The sequence below is a fragment of the Natator depressus genome, chromosome 11, assembly GCF_965152275.1.
Source record: "Natator depressus isolate rNatDep1 chromosome 11, rNatDep2.hap1, whole genome shotgun sequence".
Taxonomy (NCBI): domain Eukaryota; kingdom Metazoa; phylum Chordata; order Testudines; family Cheloniidae; genus Natator; species Natator depressus.
This window is the reverse complement of record NC_134244.1, coordinates 6,403,065-6,410,523: the sequence shown is the minus strand read 5'-3', so window position 1 is coordinate 6,410,523 and position 7,459 is coordinate 6,403,065.

The following is a 7,459-nucleotide window of genomic DNA, read 5'->3' as shown; positions in this document are numbered from 1 at the left end:
GCTCCATAGGACGGTGCCCAAGGCTGTGGGAGAAGGGCCAGGAGTTCACCTCCTTCCCACCCCAGTTTTGAGGGCTTACTCCCCATGCACAAGCAGTCCCTGTTCTACTAGAGAGCAGGGACTGCTACTGTGAACAGGCTTCCCTTGGCTGAGTAAAGGGAGGCTGTTTTGGCAGCATCCCCCTACAGGCAAGCAAGGACCATCACAATCCAGCTAATTCTCATGATCAACTAATTAAAAGACTTAGAAATGAGAAAGGCTGAATAGAATCCATCTCCCTGCAAGAGCAGAAACATTAATGGGAGGCGAAGAGCTGAAGCCCTGCATATTGATCGGAGAATCCACCCCTCCCGAGGAGAGGGGACAATGATTGTCTTAGATGCCTCCAGAGTTCAGTGATGTACTGTGGGAACAGCAGTGCCATGCACAGGAGAGTGAAAAACTCCCGGCGAGTAATGAGATTTCCATTTCCCATTGAAATGAATAGAAAGCAGGGGAATCCCTAATTCCAGCTCACAGGATTTCTCAGTGCACAGTAAGGACAAGCCAATTGGGTCCAGAAAGAAATAAAAACTGATTCTGTGTGGTTTATCTGTGTTTTTCAGTAGATCTATGCCTGTATCTGTAATTTTCACTCCATGCATCTGGAGAAGTGGGTTTTTTACCCACGAAAGTTCATGCCCAAATAAATCTGTTAGTCTTTAAGGTGTCACCGGACTCCTCGTTGTTTTGGTGGATACAGACTAACACAGCTACCCCTCTGATACTTGATAAGTTGTTTAGTACAGTCATTTTGGTCCTGACTGAAAGCCCAATGAAGCCAATGAAAACATCCCATTGACTGCAACGGCTTCTTTGGATAAGGACCTTATGACTGTACAACCCCGAGAGCACTGGGAGTCTGTTACCGACTGGGGACAGCATCTAGCACATTAGAGACCCGGTCTGTGATTGGGGACTGTACATATTACCATAATACAAATAAATACTAGCCTGTTAATTTCTGTGGGCTTTGGATCAGGTTCTTAGTGATGGCTTAAAGCCCACACCTGTCTTAGAACTGGAGATGGAGGCCTAAGCAGGAAATCACTCGAAATCCCGCCCCCCGGCCCTGTTCTGTTCATTCCCCCTGAAGCATCTGGCATTGACTGCTGTCCAAAGACAGGATACTGGGCTAGATGGACCACTGCTCTGACCCCTATAGTATATAGTTCTTGTGGCTCTCATTCTCATTCGCTGGCTATGGCATGACCCATCTCACCCCTGTCCACAGCTTCTTCACCTTTGCATGGCTTTCCCCTAACCTAGGCATTTCCTAAAAGTCCTGCTGACTGGAGCAGATGCTAAAACAAACCGAGTCACCATTGCTGAACAGGTGTCTTCACATTTAATAACCAGCTAACAGCCTGTTTTCACCAGTTGCTCTGAACACAGGCGCTGACTTTTGGTTTTGCCCGTGGGTGCCTTCTGGTGTCACTGTGCACCACGTACATGCTCCTTGCACCACGTACATGCGCCTTCCACCTACTTCCATGCTCCTTGCTGAGCACCCCCTATTTTTTGCAGTGCGTGCTTGAGCCCCAGAATCAATGCACTGAGCCAAATCCTCAACAAGTGTAACTGGGTGTAGTTCCTTCGACTTCCATGGAACTTCACCAGCTTAAGATCTGGCCCCAAAGATCATAGAGCTTACTCACACCTTTGCTAGAAAGTTCAATAGTGTGGTTTACGGGCAAGACTCCCCTCTCACCTACACTGGTGTACATCAGGAGTTGCCCCATTGAAATGACTGGAGTTACACCAATATAAAAATGTGTAGTTCAGACGAGAAATGAGGCCCATAATTTCCATCTGTTAAAAGCTAGTTGTGTTTTTCTTTACCAGGAAAAAACAACAGTTGAAATAAAAACAAATAAAATAGTAAATAATTTTTCACCTGCTCATATTTCTCTACAGAGAGACAAAATAAATAAGTGAGTTAATATATTTTATTGGACCAACTACTATTGGTGAAAGGTATAAGAGATCAAAATTCACAGAGCTTTTCTTCAAGTCTGAGGAAGGCAACCAGAGGTTCTAAGCTAAATACATTTCTCTAAATACATGTATTTCTCTAAACATCCCTTGGGAGCTGGAAGGATTCTGGTCTTTTCCCTAAGTCCCTGAAGCATTAATTATCTGCTGATATTTTTCTTAACCAACTAATAGACACTCACGAAGGTATCAACCCAATTAGGGCATCTACCCCAGAAGTAGCATCCCTTGTTATTAATATACATCTCTCTTGGGATACCAAAAGCAATGTCTGCTCCTAAAGAGTCATTTTCTCATTCATTATCAGGGAGTCTCAGAGTCACACAGCAACTATTCCCCAGAAAATGACATCACTTGCCCATAGGATTGGATTTTAAAGGATCATCATCATTACTGCTTTGGTGTAGACTTTTGGGTTTGCTGACTCGCATACAGCCAGTGATTTATTATGGGGGAAAGCCAAGGAAATTCCTCACCCTCCCCACTCCCCCCAAAATGCTTGTTCCCTGACTCTAAACATTCAATAAATTATCAGACATGAAATGTATTTCCCAGTTCTATCTATCTATGAGCTAAATTGTGAAGTCCCTACTCATTCCTTAGCTAGAGATATAAGCATTTATACCATGTTCACTACTGTAGTCTCAGAAGCTTTGCCTAACGGCTGAATAAAATCTGAATAAGATGTAACCCTATCTGGAGAGAGTAGTCCAAATCGTAGAAGGTATTCTATGGCCCGTGTTATACAGGACCTCAAACTAGAAGATCTAATGGTTGCTTCTGGCCTATGAAGAGGACATCTATCGTGACTCCTGAGATGTATTTCCATCTCTGTGCTTTGGATCAGACCCAAAATGACTTGCCCAAGTAGGTCAGTGACAGAGTCAACGGGAATCTTTCCACTGCTTTTACTGGACACTAGAGGAGGTCCTCAACCTCTGAGTGTCACTTTGGACAAGACTCATGGAAAGACTCTCACAGAGCTCAGCGGACTTTGGATCAGTCACCTCATGCATCTGCAAACTGGAAATGAGACCAATACTCTTGTGTGTTAGCTGCTTCATCTGCAGCTCAAAGGTCTCCTGTGGTAGAGTGGGTAGGAAAACAAAAAACATTGTATGTGCACAACTTTCATGTCTTTTCTCCTCACTGCTCCCCACACTTTTTCAAATTGTTTTCAATGACCATTTTCTGTCTGGACCTTCTCGTGTGGAGTCACAACTCATGCACTGTAAAGAACAGTCTTCAAACATTTAAATTATTAGCCTGTTTTCTTTTCTTTAATTACCTAGCCTTTGAAAAACATTTTCTTCTGACCCACGAGGATAGCACAGTGATTGATTCCCTGGTACCCTCTCAGAGATCAACATCTTAAACTTTCTTTCTTTCTCTTAATTTCACCCAAGAGAATACCTGAGAGAGAGAGAAAAATAATGAATCCTTCCCAACCAGTTCAGATGTCCAGAAATGTGGTGTTGAACCACAGACAACTTGAAGTGGATGTTGTTCCTATAACAAAAATTGCTGAGTCTACAATTTCTTCTGAGTGTGGAAGTATCATTTCTATCTGGAAGTGACAGGAGAACAATCTCTGTATCTTATAACAGGAGAAAGGTTACTTGGTATCCTTTGCTCTCCTTTGCATCTGCCTGAGTTACCTGCATGACCAGCCACTGCACAGGGGGCGGGGAATAGGAGCCACTGCCAGGCTGTTGGACGGACAGAAGTGTAGAGGGTAGGTAGCATCTGGGCCGCAGCACCAATGGACTAACCAGCACAGCTGAGCAGGTGCAGAGGAGGAAGTAAGTTGAGAAAACACCAGTGCAGCATTCTTTGCCCACGAAACAGTCACAATTCGGTCCCATCTCATGATTCTGGGGCAGTGGAACTAAATGTTTCTTACTCAGAGTGGATTGCAAGATGAAAAGTAATTAAAGGGCGTCTTAAATATGATATCTGGCCCAATCCATCGTTGATGTGTCTCAAGTGACTCGATAGTGGGGATGCCAACTAACTGCAGTGTCACTCAATCAGAACATCCTCACCCTTCCATCTACTCTTCACTGTCCCTATTCCACAGTAATGCTACTTTGCACCGAGGGCCTGATCCAAACCCCAAGACTGGAAAGACTCTCCCTGACTTCAGAGGGTTTTGGATCAGGCCCTTCTACAGGAAGCCTGAGCTGAGGCTCTCCAAGCACTTTAGAAATATTAGCAAATTAAGCCTCAAGTAGAGCTAGTTGGAAAATTTCGACAGGAATGGGATTTCAATGAGAAACCAGAAATGAACATTAGCACGGTTTTCTTTTCCTGTTTCCCAACTAGCTGTGTGAGCTGCAGGGACGTATCCGCCTCTTCCTGCCTCCTTTTACTAACAAGGAAACTGAGGCCAAGAGACACTATCTGGCTCAGGGCCATGCAGTAAGTCTGTGGCAGAGCCAGAGAACAGAACCCAGTCTTGTGTTTCTAACCACAACATCACCCTGAATCCCATCTACGACCTCTCTTCTTGTAACACCCACCCAGGCCCCCCATTGCTGAAAAGACACCGGCTAAGGGCCTGGTCATTCCCCTCCTGTGTAGAACTGCATTGAGAAGAACATACAGATACAAAACAGGACTCTGCAGGACTGGCAGGGGGATGGAGAAGGCAGAGGGTGAGGACACCAAAAGCAGCAGGGGCAAAGGACCTGTGGCTACACAGGGCTTCAAACTCAAGGATCCTTGGCCAGCTAAGTGGAGGGTCTCTCGCTCCATAACACTCCCTGCTCCTTCCACCAGCCAGAGAGGCATGGCTGGGACAGGAGCCAGGCTGCCCATGATCCCTCTAGATGAGGGCATGAAAGTACACAGGGGAGACACTGCTGCTTTAAGGCTCAATCCCGCTGACATCAATGGGCTTTGGAGCAGCCCCTTGGCATTCACTCAGTGCCCTTTTAGCTGCCGTTTGCTTGCAATTCTCCGAGGGGCACTTGCTGCTTAGTCAACTTCTCCTGCTGGACCTTGGCCCCGATTCCTTTCCCGGAGTGGCTGATGGGGTCCCTCACAGATGGGGGTTGGAGCGGGGCAGCAATTCAGAGATGGAAGCCTCCAAAAGGGGCCCAAGTATCCATGTCAGGCCTCTTTGAAGGCTTCTGGGCTCCAAGGGAAAGTCAAACACGCCTGCTGTGTCTTCAGGAAAGTCCATCTCATTCTTCTGGGGGGAGAGGAACTAAGAAGCTGAAGGCAATGAACCCATCTTGGTGTGTGTTTGGGGTTTTTTTGCAGTCATCTTTATATGCAACAGAAGCAATTCCAAACCACATTGCAGTCAGCTGCACGGAAGAGCAATGGATGGTGAGGCATTTACTCCTTCTATTAACTACTTGAATCGTGATCTCGCTTAGAAGCCCCAACCAAGAGCTGAACCCCACCGTGCCAGGCACTGCACATGCACATAGTAAGAGATAGTGTCCTGCCATGTAGAGATGATCATCTAAATAGATAAAGAACTATTAGCCCAGTTTTACCAATGGGGAAACTGAGGCAAAGAGAGATTTAATTTACACAGGGTATATGTGGCAGGGCTGGGAATTGAACCCAAGTCTTAATCCCAAACCACGGCTTTACCGAGACCATCGGCTGTCTCATTCAGCCCAATAAATGGGCCCTCTGTTCTCAGCAGAATAACCTTATCCCTAGGGATGAAGTTAAAGTTGCATTTTGGGTCAAGAAGGAGAAAGTGCTTTATTCTGTTCCATAGCCCATTGCAGTGGACTGGGAGAGGTAAGGCTCATACAAGGACTAAGGCTGCTGTCCCTGAAATTATGCAAGGATATACAGACAAAGAATGCCAGAATTAGGGTTGCCAACCTCCCAACCCCCTCCAGGATTGTCCTGGAGTCTCCAGGAACAAAAGATTACTCTTTAATGAAAGATTGGGTCATGCAATGAAACCTACAGGGATATGTCCAATCAAAACTGGCAACCTTGGCCGGAATGCTCTTCAGTGCTGTACCAAATGTGCATTCTCGTGAGCATGCCCTGCAAGTGCGAAGGGAGGAAGCAGAGTCGTGTTTATCATGATTTCCCAGACACAAAGAGCAACCATGAACTTTGCCTCTAAGTGGCTTTCATTTTGGATTAAGGGGAAAAACAAAATAAACCAAAGCAAAAGTAAAGTCTCAATTTTAGGGAGAGAGAGAGAGAGTGCGCAACGTGCTTGTCCCTTGTGTAGCATGCTGTGCTGAACATAAAATGGCAGGGTGCCTCGAGAGGACAGCAGACTCCTGTTAAAAATTGCATGGAAAGAGCTGCATGCAAGATGCCAATTGCAGTTCACAACCAGGATACGATTTACCAGTCTTACAAAACCCAGGGGGGGGAAATGTCACATATTCTTGACCGCCATCTACTGGCACTTTTGAGTCATAGATTCCAAGAACTGGTTTACTACATATCGAGAAAAAAGGTGGGTGAGGTAGTATCTTTTATTGGACCAACTTCTATTGGGGAGAGAGACACGTGTTCAAGCTTGCACAGAGCTCTTCTTCAGGTCAGCTCTGTGTAAGCTCAAAAGCTTGTCTTTCTCCCCAACGTAAGCTGGTCCAATAAAAGATATTATTCCCCCCCCCCACCTTGTCTCTTTAAAGTCCTGGTACCAGTGTGGCTACACCACCACTGCATATAACTACAGAGACCTCCTGAAAAAACTCCGGGAAACGTAAAGGGACAATACAAAGAAAAAACTCCCCATAAGTTACCTAGTTGCATAGAATGCATAGGAGTCAGTAGGTGTTTCATTTCTGCCACTGACTCACTGTGTGGCAAGTAGGCACCAAAGAAAGAATTCTGCCTGCATTGGGGTTTTTTTAGGGTCTTTTGTCAACGTAAGCAAAAAGCAATGAAGCCCCACAAGAACAGTCACTGAATCAAGACCTTCTAGATTGCCTGGTCAATCTTCCAACCAGTGCAGGATCCTTCCCTGCAATACTTGTTTCTTATCACATAGTTCCCTACTAAAGAAAAACTCAACATAGTCGGGTAAGTACAGGAGGCTTCAGTTGATTGTAAGGGAAAATGTAATAATGTGGGGCTTTATCATGTGCCCATTGAAGTCAATAGTACAGCTCCCAGCAAAGTCAATTGGGGATGATCAAGCTCTCCACGGATGGAAAAGAAAGAACTCATGGTTGGAGAGAAAGGATGTCCTTGCAGTTATACCCCTGGGATTCAAGAGATCTAGGGTCAGTCCCAGTTTGCCATAGGCTTCTTGTGTGACTATGGGCAAGTCAGACTTCCTGGATCTTAGTTCTCCCTTATAAAATGGGTATAATAATACTCCCTTTGTCTGCCCTATCTATGTAGATGGCAAGCTCTTTGGAGCACAAATTTTGTTTTGGTATGTGTATATAATCACCTAGCACTATGGGGCCCTGATCTCGGT